The 12,948-nt window shown below is 45.4% G+C and overlaps 1 protein-coding gene across 6 annotated transcripts in view; it reads right to left on the bottom strand.

Moving 5' to 3' along the window:
* Positions 1-12,855, bottom strand: part of PTPN14 (protein tyrosine phosphatase non-receptor type 14) — a 167,511-nt gene extending 154,656 nt beyond the window's left edge. The window contains exons 1-2 of one of the 6 annotated variants that reach the window (XM_027082973.1): positions 12,371-12,826; positions 11,508-11,597 (exon numbers count right to left, since the gene is read on the bottom strand). The gene's annotated coding sequence lies outside the window, so the exon portion shown is untranslated. Of the gene's footprint in view, positions 1-11,507; positions 11,598-12,370 lie in introns of all 6 variants that reach the window. The other 5 variants (XM_027082975.1, XM_027082977.1, XM_027082978.1 and 2 more) reach the window with 5 other exon arrangements.
* Between the last annotated feature and the right edge of the window lie 93 nt (positions 12,856-12,948).

Below are 12,948 nucleotides of genomic sequence, written 5' to 3' on the forward strand. Positions count from 1 at the left end.
CATCACCAAAAATGATTTCTAATTTCCATCTCTCTCCACTGTTCCCTCAGTCCTCAGGCATCACTCGGGGGATAGGGCTCCCAGGAGTAGTTGGATAACCATCTGTAAGAGTCCTGTCCTAAAGAAATAGAATGTGGACCACAAATGCAAGCCACATAGGTAATTTTAAAATCTCCAGCAGTCACATTTAAAGAGCAAAACAGAACACATGAAATTAATTTTAATACTAGGCTGTATTCAAGATATCTGAAATATTTTGACATGTAATCAATTTTTTAAAGTACGAGATATTCGACATTCTTTTTTGGTACTAATTCTGCAACATGTGGTGTGTACTTGATACAGCACAGCTCAACTCAAACTAGTCACATTTCAAATGCCAAATGGTCACATGTGCCTGGTGGCTACCTGATGAGTTGCTTAGTCTTTTAAAGGTTAGGACAGCAGAGAAACATCCCCACCTTCGAAAACATCAAAATGCGTTTATTAAACAAACTGATGAATGGATGAAAGGAAAGAAGGAAAGAAAGAAAGAAGGAAGGGAGGAAGAACAGATGTCCCCAATCTGCAGAGACTTCTGGGCCTAAGGTTGTGGTTAAGAACCTGAACTATGGGGCCAGAGAGAATGAGTTCAAATCCACTTCTTCCGCTTCATAGCTGTGAGACATTAGCAAATAACCTCTTTAACTCTCATATTTCTCAAGGATAAACTATAGATAAAAATAACCTCTCTTTCATAAGATTGTTATGAGTTGAAAGGCTGTAGAGAAAAAGAGTTTTCCATACCGAAAGCTCTGCTTTGTAAAAGGTCAGAAATGAGAGTGGGAAAAATTGATGGAGGAAATGCTGAGCTAATAATTAGCTAGAGATAATAAAGAGGTCATGGAAGAGAAAAACTGGTCATGTGATAGTCATAGAGTCTTTGTTAAATGCCCAGTTGCACAAAACAACTGCCACAGTGGCAGCTATTAATAAAATAATTGCACTGACATTTCTAAAGCCCTCAATGGTTTATACCTCCTTAGCCTGACTGCTTTCTTTTGGCAGTAGGATAAGTAAGGGGGTGGGAGGAGGGTGGCGCTGATCACCAGAATTTGGAGAATCAAGATTTTTCTGTAGTGTATATATTAATCACAGCTTCTGGCCCCAATCAGACGGATTACTGAAGATATATGGCTCTTTCTTTGAAGGATGTAGTGCCTCAAATCCAACCTGAACATTACTCTTCCCTGTATTATAAACACATAAAATTAGACTAAATGTTTACTGTTCCTAAAACTTTCCCTGAAGGTTGGTTTTGTGAATAAATTCCTGATATTTTATTTTAAACTTGCTCTTGTTCTGTGCTTGTCCCCCCAAAAATTCAATTAATAAAAAGTATAAAGTTAGTCTGGTCTGCTAATGAAGACTTTAAATGCTTACTCGTATTAATAATCCAAGTCACTCTACTCTCTAATTTAGATGTTGAGTTTCTTAAAGACAACAAACAAGTCTTCTCTATTCCAGGGACCTTCTCAACTGAGATGCTTTTTCTAGAAAGTATTTCATATAATATTCATGTGCCTTGAGATTACATGTGTTTCATACAATCGATTTTTTTGAAAGGTCCTAACTAAAATAAATCCAGATTCAACACATTTTTGTTTACTGCAAGACTTCTTGGAGTTTTTAACACGCTCACGTACACAGATTTCAAACCGCTATGCTCAGCCATTATTACCATTCTAGCAGTCTACAGATGAGAAAAATTAATAATGAATTGAGAGAAGCAAACAACAGGGAGATAGTCTATAATTATCGCATGGAAATAGACATCTTTACAGACCTTTGCACTGAGTTTCTGGCCCGATGGGCTGTGCACTGTGCATTTCTCCCTTTTATCATCCCTGATACATATACAGTAATTAACCTACCAGAATCCTCCAGATGAAGGCAATTTATTATAAAGGAAGGGAGTGAGGGAGGGAGAAAAAAGGGAGAAGAAAGGATTGGAATAGGGAGAAAGAGAGGAGGAAGGAAATTTATCTGAATAAGGTAGTAAAATGTAAACACCACTTCATATTCACAGGCCAAGCTTAAATGCCTAAACACGTGCACGAGGATGAAGCGACATGAAACACACACTTGTACCAAAACTAGCCCTTGGAAAATAGGCCTCATTTTGAAAACAACCAAACAGCTGCTCGGCAGAAACACAGCACAAATCATCCTTCCCAGCCTTTATTTTTAGATGCCTGTTAAGAAAAACAATAATTTTCTAAAGAATATAATTAAAACCGGTAGGTGTCACTTCATTATTTTGGAGTTTTAATTCATTTCACATCAGTCACACTATTTTCCCCCTCATAAATCACATAATTATATAATATTCCATAACAAATTCCTTGCCTTTGAATAAAAGAATTTATATGATCTTTTTAAAATGTACAGATTTTAAAACAGAACAATCCACCCAAAATGACAGTATAACCCACAGGTTCAGACACAGGGGGTCTAAAAGTCAGCCCCCTTTTTCAAATGATAATTTGGAGACTTGCGTATGTCTAAAAAAACATGTGTACCTTCATCATGTAAAGCACAGTTTACAAAATATCTAATGGAAAAGAATATGCTTAATAGATCATAGGATTTCATTGGCAGAAACGAATGCTAATTGCCTGCTGGAGTCTTTAATGAAACCTAATTGCTGGCTTGAGCTGTCACCACTGACCCTGGTAACAGACCAGTACACCCTTCAAAAACCTAATACAGCATAATCCTCCTTCATTACAGTTATTATAGCTCTGCAGTGGGACACGTCTGCCACAAAAATGCTGCCTCTCCTCTACAAGGATGTGTCACTTCTCCATCCCAGAGCAAGTAGCGTTGATGGCATAAGTCACCCTTACAACAAGTGGTACCACCTCAGAGCGCAGATCTACTTCAAAACCTAGACTCACACATCCCTTGGACACTGCTACAGAGACCATCAACATACTCCATGGTCACGGGGGGAAAGGACTAAAAAATAAGAACAAACCAAAACAATTACACCATCACCCATCACCATAAGGTAAATGGGAAAAGCAGAAGAAATAATTTCTAAAACTAATCATGGGTTTGAATTAGGACATCCATGTGTAAATCAATTCAATCTACAGTCTACATTTCCGATATTGAGCCCACAAGATACTCCCCCTTCAATTTGAAGTTTTTTCAGACACACTCTTTTTAAAAAAATTACTTCAATTAAAAACATTAATCTTACATCTATGACTCAACAATTTCGAGCATTTATTGAACTTCTACTCTGCAGCAGGTGCCAAGAACCCAAAGATAAATAAATCACAAAACATGTCCCCGAAGAGCTCACAGCTTTGGGGAGATAGATGAACAAACAGCTATAATCCAATGTGATGCTTATCAGTAAAGAATGGGGAGAGGACCAAGGGAAGGCAGATCAGGGGACAATGAACTCTCCCAAATGATAAAAAGGGAATGTCAGACAAAACATCTAGAAGATGTAAAACTCGTACTAGACATTAAGGAACAGAGGAAATTATGATGTGACCAGATGGGAAAAGGAATTCAAGGGAAGAATAACAGTAACAGCATGAGTCAAATCCACAATGTTTCAACCATGAGAAATGTTGCCGGCCCAGGCTAGAAGTTAGGTTAGGTGGGAAAAAGAGCTATGCATGCAGAGCCCTGAATGCTCCGCTAAGAAGTCTGCATTTGACTGTGGGCAGTCTCATGTAATATTAAAATGAAATATTTTAGACATACAGGAGAATATAGTAAACATACGTGTCCCCACCACCCAGCTTAGGAAATAAAACAATACCACATCTCTCCTCACCTCTGCCACCACCCATCCCCTGTATTTGGTGTTTATTATCTTCTTGGCATTTCTTTACCAAGTTGACCCTTGAACAACATGGTGTGAACTATGTGGGTCCACTTATACTTGGATTTTTTTTTTTATAGTAAGTAACTACAGAACTACTTGACCCGTGGTTTGTTGAATCTGTGGATGTGGAACCACAGATATTGGAGGGCGAGGGAGCACAACTATAAGTTACATAAGAATTTTCAACTATGTGTGGGGTTGGCGCCCCTAACCCACATGTTGTTCAAGGGTCAACTGTACTTTTACGACAGACATATGTGTCTCTAAACAATATAAAGTGGCAAGAAAGATTTCAAGCAAGAGACTGAAAATATCAGACGTGTTTAAAACAAGACTCTGCAGTGTAGGGGGTGGACTGGTCTCTGCACTGGCAGCGGCAGGACAGGTGACAAAGAGATGTCGAGATAACTGTCTTTGCTGAAGGACTGTCACGATGGAGAGAGGAAGGGCAACCTCAGCCTCGGAGTGCATTCCTGGGGCCAGCAGGAGGCAGACCCCAATGAACAGTTACAGGTGACCAGCCGCAGAAGAGAAGCAACAGGCTGGGACATTCTGTGCTGGGAATGAGGAGGGACGTGGAGAGGAGTGAGGCGGGTGGCAGCTACTGGGCAGCTGGCAGGCTAATGAGAGGGATGAGGCAGGTTAACCAGGACACAAGGCACAAAGAGGTAAATGCCAAGACAAAGCGGCAGAGGGGCCTGGCCAGGGGGTGAGATCGGGAAGGCTGCCCAGAGGAGCAGTACTTAAGGTGGACCTTGAGGATGCTTTTGACAGGTTAGGATGGCTGAGCACCATGATCCCTGCCCACAGGTGACACGTTATTGGGCCTGTTCAGGAAACAGCTGCAGCTTGGCAGAACCCTGGCGAACAGTGGGACATAAATCTGCAGAAATCAGAGGACCATGTGGGGATTACTTGTGGAGAACCTTAAAGATCAATCTGAAGTATATATAGTGTATACACGTAATTCATAACAAACTCACTTTCATGACCATGAAATCTTCCTTAGTCCCTTTTACTTGAGAACTGAAATAAGGACCAGAGCCCATCTCGTGATTTGGGTGATAACGTCAGTGACATCATTGCTGCTTATTACATGGTTCTGTACGCAGAACAGGCCGTCCTGGTTAAGGATAGGTTGGTATCCACTGTGACACGGTGTCATGAAGGGTCTCTTTCCTTTTCATTTTAAAAACTAGTAACCCAGAGGTTGAATAATGAGTGATTTGCCTTTTCCTCTTTAACATAAGGGACAAAAGAAAATAATGCATAGAAAGGAAATTAAGCATATTCTAGTCAATAGTACATCTAAACTTGTGAAAACAATTTTGTTTTATGCCTTAACCCCCAAGTATTCCAACTTATTAATCTTTTTGTGATATTTACACCCTCTTGATCTGCAAGGTTTCCTAGGTTTGAAAAATGAGGAAGAAGATTACCATGTTTTTGAAAGTATACGAGTAAAACAAAACAACAATAAGAACCAGAGTATCAGTGACTTGATAAAATAACTCAGGGAGGGGCTTCCCTGGTGGCGCAGTGGTTGAGAGTCCGCCTGCTGATGCAGGGGACACGGGTTCGTGCCCTGGTCCGGGAAGATCCCACATGCCGCGGAGCGGCTGGGCCCGTGAGCCATGGCCACTGAGCCTGAGCGTCCGGAGCCTGTGCTCTGCAACAGGAGAGGCCACAACAGTGAGAGGCCCACGTACCGCAAAAAAAAAAAAAAAAAAAAAAAAAAAAAGCTCAGGGATGTGATTCATCTCCTCAGATGAACAAATAAGATGTGTATCATAAACAGCACTGATATCTGTTTAACTTAAAATCACTTACAGTCATTAATATGATATAATCTTCCCAGAGCACCACACCTCCTATTAAAGAATAAATAATAAATTCCACACCAAACTCGGCTCTAAATCTTCAGGTCAGTATTTCAGAAATGCATTCATTCGTTGATTCTTTAAACACTTAAAAAAAAAGTCAACTCCCTTTCATTCTCTGCAAAACGGCAATAATAATAGTACCTACTTCACAGGGCTGTTGAAAGACATAATAAAATCATCGAAAGTGCTGAGAGCACTGGGAGAGAGTCCGCACCAGTAAAGGTAAGCCGTGGCTATTTCTAGCCAACCTCCATACAGGGTAGAGATTCTGAACCAAGTAAAACGTGAATCCTGCCAGGAGAAGCTTAAAACTCAGTAGGGGAAACAGGGAGGTAAACATATATAATATGGTGAGACAGAACTTACCGACAGAGCTAAGTGCAAAGTGCTCCGGAGCTATAGAGAAAGGAATGCCTAACTGGTCATGGGAAGGCGTGTTAGGGAAGAAGAAGCTTTAGCTGAAGGCACAGGGACTAAGCAGGTGGCAAAGGGGAAGAGGTCGCTCAGGGTCGGAATGTAAGGAACAAAGGAGAGGGGATTACACATCACCAAATCTTAGGGCCCTAGAACAGAGAGAGAGAGAGAGAGAGAGAGAGAGAGAGAGAGAGAGAGAGAGAACAGCAGATGGGAATGGGAAGGTACTCAGAATAAAGAAGCTTTATCATACAGGTAATAAGAAGCAAAATAAGAATTTAAATACCATAAAAGATTTGTGTTTTAAAAAACTCTTTGAAAGAGTAGATGAAGAATAGATGAAAGACAGCCTTTGAAACTCTTGAACAATCTGAAGAGGCAGCGGGGATGGAGGGAAAGGAACAAATTAAGGATATTTTAGAGACACAGACTCAAAGGATCTAGGGACTGACTGGGTCTGTTATTGGGGTTTGAGGGTCAGGGTTGGGGGGTGCTAACAAAGAGTGACAGGTTGAAGAGAACTCCAACTGCCTGGCTTCGGCAGCTAACTCAGCTGATGTCACTAAGACAGGACATATAGAAGCAGCAGATTTTGTGGCAAGAAACTAATGAGTTCAATCTGAGACAGGTGGAATTGGGCATGTAGATCGGATAACCAGATGGAGAGAAGTACCAGATAAACCGAACTGTTTGGAACCAAGCGGAGGGGTCTGGATGGGAGAAGATAGCCAAGCAAACCCATTAAAATGTAAGCATCTAGGGGGCTTCCCTGGTGGCGCAGTGGCTGAGAGTCCGCCTGCCGATGCAGGGGACACGGGTTCGTGCCCCGGTCCGGGAGGATCCCACATGCCGCGGAGCGGCTGGGCCCGTGAGCCATGGCCGCTGGGCCTGCGCGTCGGAGCCTGTGCTCCGCAACGGGAGAGGCCACAGCAGTGAGAGGCCCGCGTACCAAAAAAAAAAAAAAAAAAATGTAAGCATCTAATTCATGCTCGCCATGGGTCTGGCTAGGGATAAGTGGCCACTAAGTGACTCCCAGCCTCTCCAGAGCTCTAAAGCAACCAGAAACAGAATCATTCAAACTAATACAGTGAAAAACTTAAGTGACTACCACCCCAAGGCTGACTGGGATGGATGGACCAAAATGAGATTCCTTGGCTCAGCGATTACTCAAACTGCAGATGATCAAAGGACCGGGAGTATTAACACCACCTGGGAGTTCCTTAGGAATGCAAATTCTCAGAATCAGAAGCTGGGGTGGTGTGGGGAAGAGCAGCTGTCTGTGGGTAAGGAGCCCTCCAGGTGATTCTGAGGCTCACTAGACTTTGAGATCTACAGCCTTAGCTAATGCCCCAATTACTTGAGGGGAATGGAGTGTGAAAGAGAACTCCCAGGAGACAGGTCTCCAAAGATCTGAGGAAACTGTACGTTAGAAAAGGATACACTCTGCACGAAGACAAGCATCAGGAACTTTTGCTAATTTTCAACAGCGAAGCAAAGGAGAGCCCCTCAGTGGTCCTCACCGTAAAGCTTTCTAATTGAGGAATATCACTCAGCACTAAAATCTCAAACATTACAAACGTGAAAAGGATGCTCTGCTTCTCAGAGGATGCCACCACCACCAGCGAACCCTTTCTCATTTTCTCACCAGACACCTCCCTGTTGAGCAACATCGAGCATTTATGGGATGGTCGCCTAGGGTTACAGGATCTCTGGATATGCAACAGGCCTCTGGGTCAAGCTAACTGACCAGATTCAGGATGAAACCCTTGAGCTGGGCCTAATGGAGTCCCCTAAGGAACTAAGCTAAATCACCCACATATCAAATCCTACACACAAGATTGATCTAAGCATGGCCACAGTATGTTTTTTCCAGTAGCAAGGACCATAAAGCAAGTCCAACAAAAGCTTGACTGGAGTAAAACAAAACCAAGCTGAGGCATATGGAAGCAACAGGAAAAAGGGAAAGGAAATTAAAACAATGTTAATACGCCATTTATAATCCAACTTAGACACATAACCACCCTTATCCCACAAAAAGGTACTTAGTCACTATTACCTTTTACCCTCAGCTACTCTAAATCCTCATCCACAAGCATTGCATCATATCCTTTCATTCAAAATTATAAATAATTCAGAGATTATTTATTTTCATAATTGGTGTGCATGCAATACGTGGCAAAGGCAATGGCTGGTCCTAGCAATGTGATTTCCTCTCCCTTTCCACTGCAAAAATCCCAGCCTGATCTGCATTTTCTTAAACTTTCTCCCTCGACCACTCAAAGGGGTCCTCTCTGACCTGGGACCAGTCTACAATCCCGTATGCATGATCTAGCCAATTCTTGACTGTAACAACCCATTCTGCTTCAAGAACAGCTACTACACACCTGCCTTACTGATGTTTTAGGAGTTGTTCCTTTCTTCTAACATTCCCTCCTGTTGGGAGGTTGATACGAAGATCAATGAGTTAATGTTTGCCAAATACTTTAGGCTTCTCGGATGAAAGGCAACGTTAAAGTTCAAGCGACCTGAAGCTGGCAGGACACGAGAGGCATTGCAGTTGCCTCCTTATACTTGGTCTTCAAAGAAGGAAAGCAAGGCTGCAAAGACACTCATTTGTGTCGATCGGCCAGCTTTTGCACTCTTGCTATAAAGGCAGGCGGATTTATTCTAACATCATTTAATTAACTGGATTTCAACATTAAAACACAAGGATCCTTGTATTAGCACTGGACCCTCGTTACAGTAAGTAGTATACAGGGAAAAGAATCCTTTTCTCTGCCCTTGTCTACGTGGCTTTCCCTCCCAACTATCCTACTGCCTGGTCCTGCAACGCTCGACCTCCTCATATATGAGAGGCCAGCAGCTGCCAGCCAACACGTGTGCTTTGAGCCAATAGACCAAAAAAAAAAAAAGGGGTCAAAGACAAAGCTTTATGTGTATGTTGGCACACATGTGAATTCAGGCCGCTGGGGAAAAAATGACACACACAAAGAGCACATTCATGGCCACATATAACTCCTGGAACATATAAATAGCCATCCTTGACCCAACACCTACTCTGTGAGGGAGGCACTGTTAGCAGAGAGACATACAGCATTACACAGAATTCCCCACAAATACCCTGGCAAGTTAAATACTACTGGCCCCATCTAAGAGATGAAGAAATGGAGACTTGGAAGGGCTGCGAAGTTCGGCCAACATCACACAGCTAAACGATGGCAGAGCTGGAATACAAACCTAGCTATATCTTGAACTCCCAACCCTGGATCCCTGGCACCAGCATACCGATAGCCCGGAAAAGCTGCAAAATGTGCTACACACACCCCTTGGACCATTTAATAAGCCCTCCCCAGGGCTCAGACAGGGGAAGAGAGAATTAAATCAATAAGAGGAGACCACAGAGTCTTATTTTAGACATTAACTTTAACCTCTTCTCTACCAAAACTTGTTTGTTTTCCCTCGTTCTTTTTCAATCAGCACAAGCAGCAAAGCTGAATTGACTAAAGAGTTCATCTCATCTCTTTCCCCTGCCTTATGTCTAACAAAGTGCATAGTACTGTTCTGAGGCTTAGAATGAGTTCCAAAAAATGCACAGCATTTGGTAACTAAGTAAAGAAGTTCGAATGCAGGGTCGCAGGTGACAAAGGATAAGAATATGGAACCCAGGTGGGGGACAATGTGCGATCAAAGGGTTTATGTTTGCTTCCCTGGAGCCAAAAATGGAAACCCTTAATAAGGAGGGAAGGCACTGGGAAACCAAAACAATTTTCATAGTTCTCGACTTCTGGCTCTTCCATTCAGGACAAGTAAGAATTCTCCCCGAAATTCTGATTTTCCTCTGAATTCTTTAGGTTCCTCCAAGTGAAACTAGTCAAACTGCTCTTTCCATTACAGCTGTCCGTTCCACATGGTCCGCACAAACCTAAATAACTAAAGCATTAAAATTCACTATGTGTTTAAGCCAATGATGGAGGCTGGGCGGCTACCTGGAATTAGCAAGAAAAAGCTTCCCTTGAGCCATTACTCTCAAGCAGGTCCTACACCTTCAGGAAAACCCTCGTCAAGGGGCTGTTCTTGAGATAAGGTATGGTGTTTGCGGGGAGCTTAGGTAAACACCCGACACTGTAGGAAGTCAATGTTCTCTTCTCACTCTGATGGACTGGCCTGAGGTCACCAGAAGCTGGACTTCTGCCACCTCAGCCAGGACGCAGCCACTATGAATAATAAATACTACAACGCCACTTCAGCCCCGAGAAGAGGCACCCTTGAGAGGCAAACCACGTACAGAAGGCTCCCGTACTATAAAAAATTTTCTAGGCAGGATCTGCTGAATCCTGGACGATGAGGCTACAACAATCTCCTAGAAGACATTCAGTTTTTCATAAAGTTTCAGAGGAAGGGAAAGTCATCCTTCCAACTGTGCTGGGGCAGTAATGACTTGGAAAAGTGGAGAATACAACAACAAACACAGTGACACATACGTGAACTCACTCTGCACAGCATGGCCACCCATTCGGATTAGGCAAAAGAGCACCGTGCTGTTCAGCCCCCATTCATTAACCTATCATTCTATAAGGCACAAGCTTTTAAGGCCATCACCAAAAGACAAGGCAACTTTAATACAAGGCTCTGTAAGCTACAGTATTATCACCTATTGCTGTCAGGTGGCTCTTTAAAAGAGAATCAATACCATTCTAATGAAACCAGGCCTGGGCCAATTAGTGCCAATAAAAATTTAGATGGTCCCACAACCACTGCTTGTTGTAGAAATGGCATCAGGCATGAAGGCGTGTCCAAAAAGAGAGATGTGTGCTCTTCTGGAAGCTACTCGGTTCCTGTAAATGCTTCCACTTTAATTTCTGATATTTAAAAAAAAAAATGCTACCCTGGCTACACTCCATAAATCCCCCTCCAGCCCCCAGCTAGCTACTAGGTATGACCTTTTTGTACTCGTCTTTTGGATGACTCTTACTTTGCACAAGCTCTTTCCTCTGCGCGAAATGCACTCTCCTAATCGGCCCTCCAGGTGAGCAACATCTCAATCCTCTCAGCTCAGCGCACACCTTGCCCCCTCACCTCCCGACCAAGGCTTCTCAGGCCCTCTCATTACGCTCTACTTCTAGATCAGCCTGAGGGTTTCCTCCGGGAGGCTGCAGTTAGATCTTGTTTTAGCATCTTTGTATCCCTTGTTCCTAGCCCAGAGGGGAAACTGCAATACTAGATTCCTTGAATGAATGGGTGAACTAACCCATTTGAAGAAATTCACACATTGGTGGAAATCCTGTAACCCACCAGCAGCCAGCAGTCTAGAGATTCCTCACCTTCACAAAGAGCCTGCAACAGCCAGTCCCTGGACAGACTGAAGACGAAACCCCACAATCTCCTTATGTTGTAGCTGGGGGTGACGGCAACTAGAGGAAGAGGAGAGGAAAGCGGGACAGGGGCGGCGTTACCTCACTGCTCCCTCCAAAAGGTGGAAAATCCCTTACAAGCATTCAAACCCCAGATGTAGCGGTCATGCCAGGAGAGAGGGGAGACGGTGCATTAACAACACCCTCAGAACTTGTTAATACTCAGAACTTCGAGAGTTTGAGGTGGAGACCTGTTCTGAAATTATGCGGCCACAGGTTTTCCCGATGGGCCGGCCCGACCACCCAAGTAGGGAACCAAGAAGCCCTGGGGTTTGGTGGCTAGGCTGGGGCCTAGTGGGAGGGCATGCAAACTCCTCTCCCTCTCAGGATCCTGCCTCCTTAGGGGGCAAGAGGAAGGTCGCGGAGAGAGTCCCTCTCCAGCCCGAGAGGCAGCAACGTCTTTGGCTTTCATCCTCCGGCCCGCACCGTCTGGGTATCTCCAGCTGCCCTCACTAGGCCCTCTCTGGATCCCAAAAAGGAGAAGGGAATGGGGAAGAGGGGGCGAGAGTGTGATTTCACCACCAACTCTCCAGACAGCGCTCACCTTCCACCTAACTCCCCAGACAAGCTGTGCGCCGCAGCGGGCGGCTCCCACCGCCACTTAAAACTCCTGCGGCCCGGCCACCTCGCGCCCCCGCTGCCCTGCCAGGCGTCCCGGGCCGCCGATCCCAAGTCGGCGTTGCCAGCGTTTGCCCAAGTCATCGGCAAGGCGCCCGAAGCGCCCAAGAGGCCCCCAACCCCGGGCCCGACTCCCCGCCCCAGACGCCGCTTACCTGCTTACATGGCCCTATCGGTGCCCCGGAGTCCCGCGCGGAAAGGCTGTCCTCCGCGGCGGCGGCAGCGGCGAAGCCCCAATTCCCCCAAAGAATTGATTCCAGTGCCTGGCGGTGGAAGGGCGGAGGGAAGGAGCCGAAGGAGGCGAAAGAGGAGGGAGGTTTCCGCCGCGAACCCGGCGCGAGAGTTGGCGCGGGGGCGCTCGGAGAAGGGGAAAAGGAGAACCACCCTGGCTCGGGTCTGTCCCGCCAGAGGGAGGCTGGGACCGGGAGGATGGGCGAGGTGGGAGGGGAAGGACCGCCAGGGGCCACTGAGTGGCGGCAGCTCCCCGAGGACCAGCGCCGGGAGGGCAGGCGGCGGAGCGAGGAGGAGCGCAGCAACCTGCCCCCGGACTGCGCCCGCCGCGCCCGCCCGGGGGAGAAAAAGTTGGGACGAACTTTCAGGGGCCGGGAGAGCCAGAGCGGCAGGAAATGCGAGCGGCCGAGAGAGGAGGGAGGAAGGGGCCGTGCGAGTGGGAGGGGACGGAGCAGGCGCCAGCGGCCGCGGCTCCCCCACCCCCGGGCCGGGCTCGGCGGCG

Source organism: Aethalodelphis obliquidens, unplaced genomic scaffold (genome assembly GCF_003676395.1).
Source record: "Aethalodelphis obliquidens isolate GAN/ISIS:26980383/991018 unplaced genomic scaffold, ASM367639v1 scaffold48, whole genome shotgun sequence".
Classification (NCBI taxonomy): domain Eukaryota; kingdom Metazoa; phylum Chordata; class Mammalia; order Artiodactyla; family Delphinidae; genus Aethalodelphis; species Aethalodelphis obliquidens.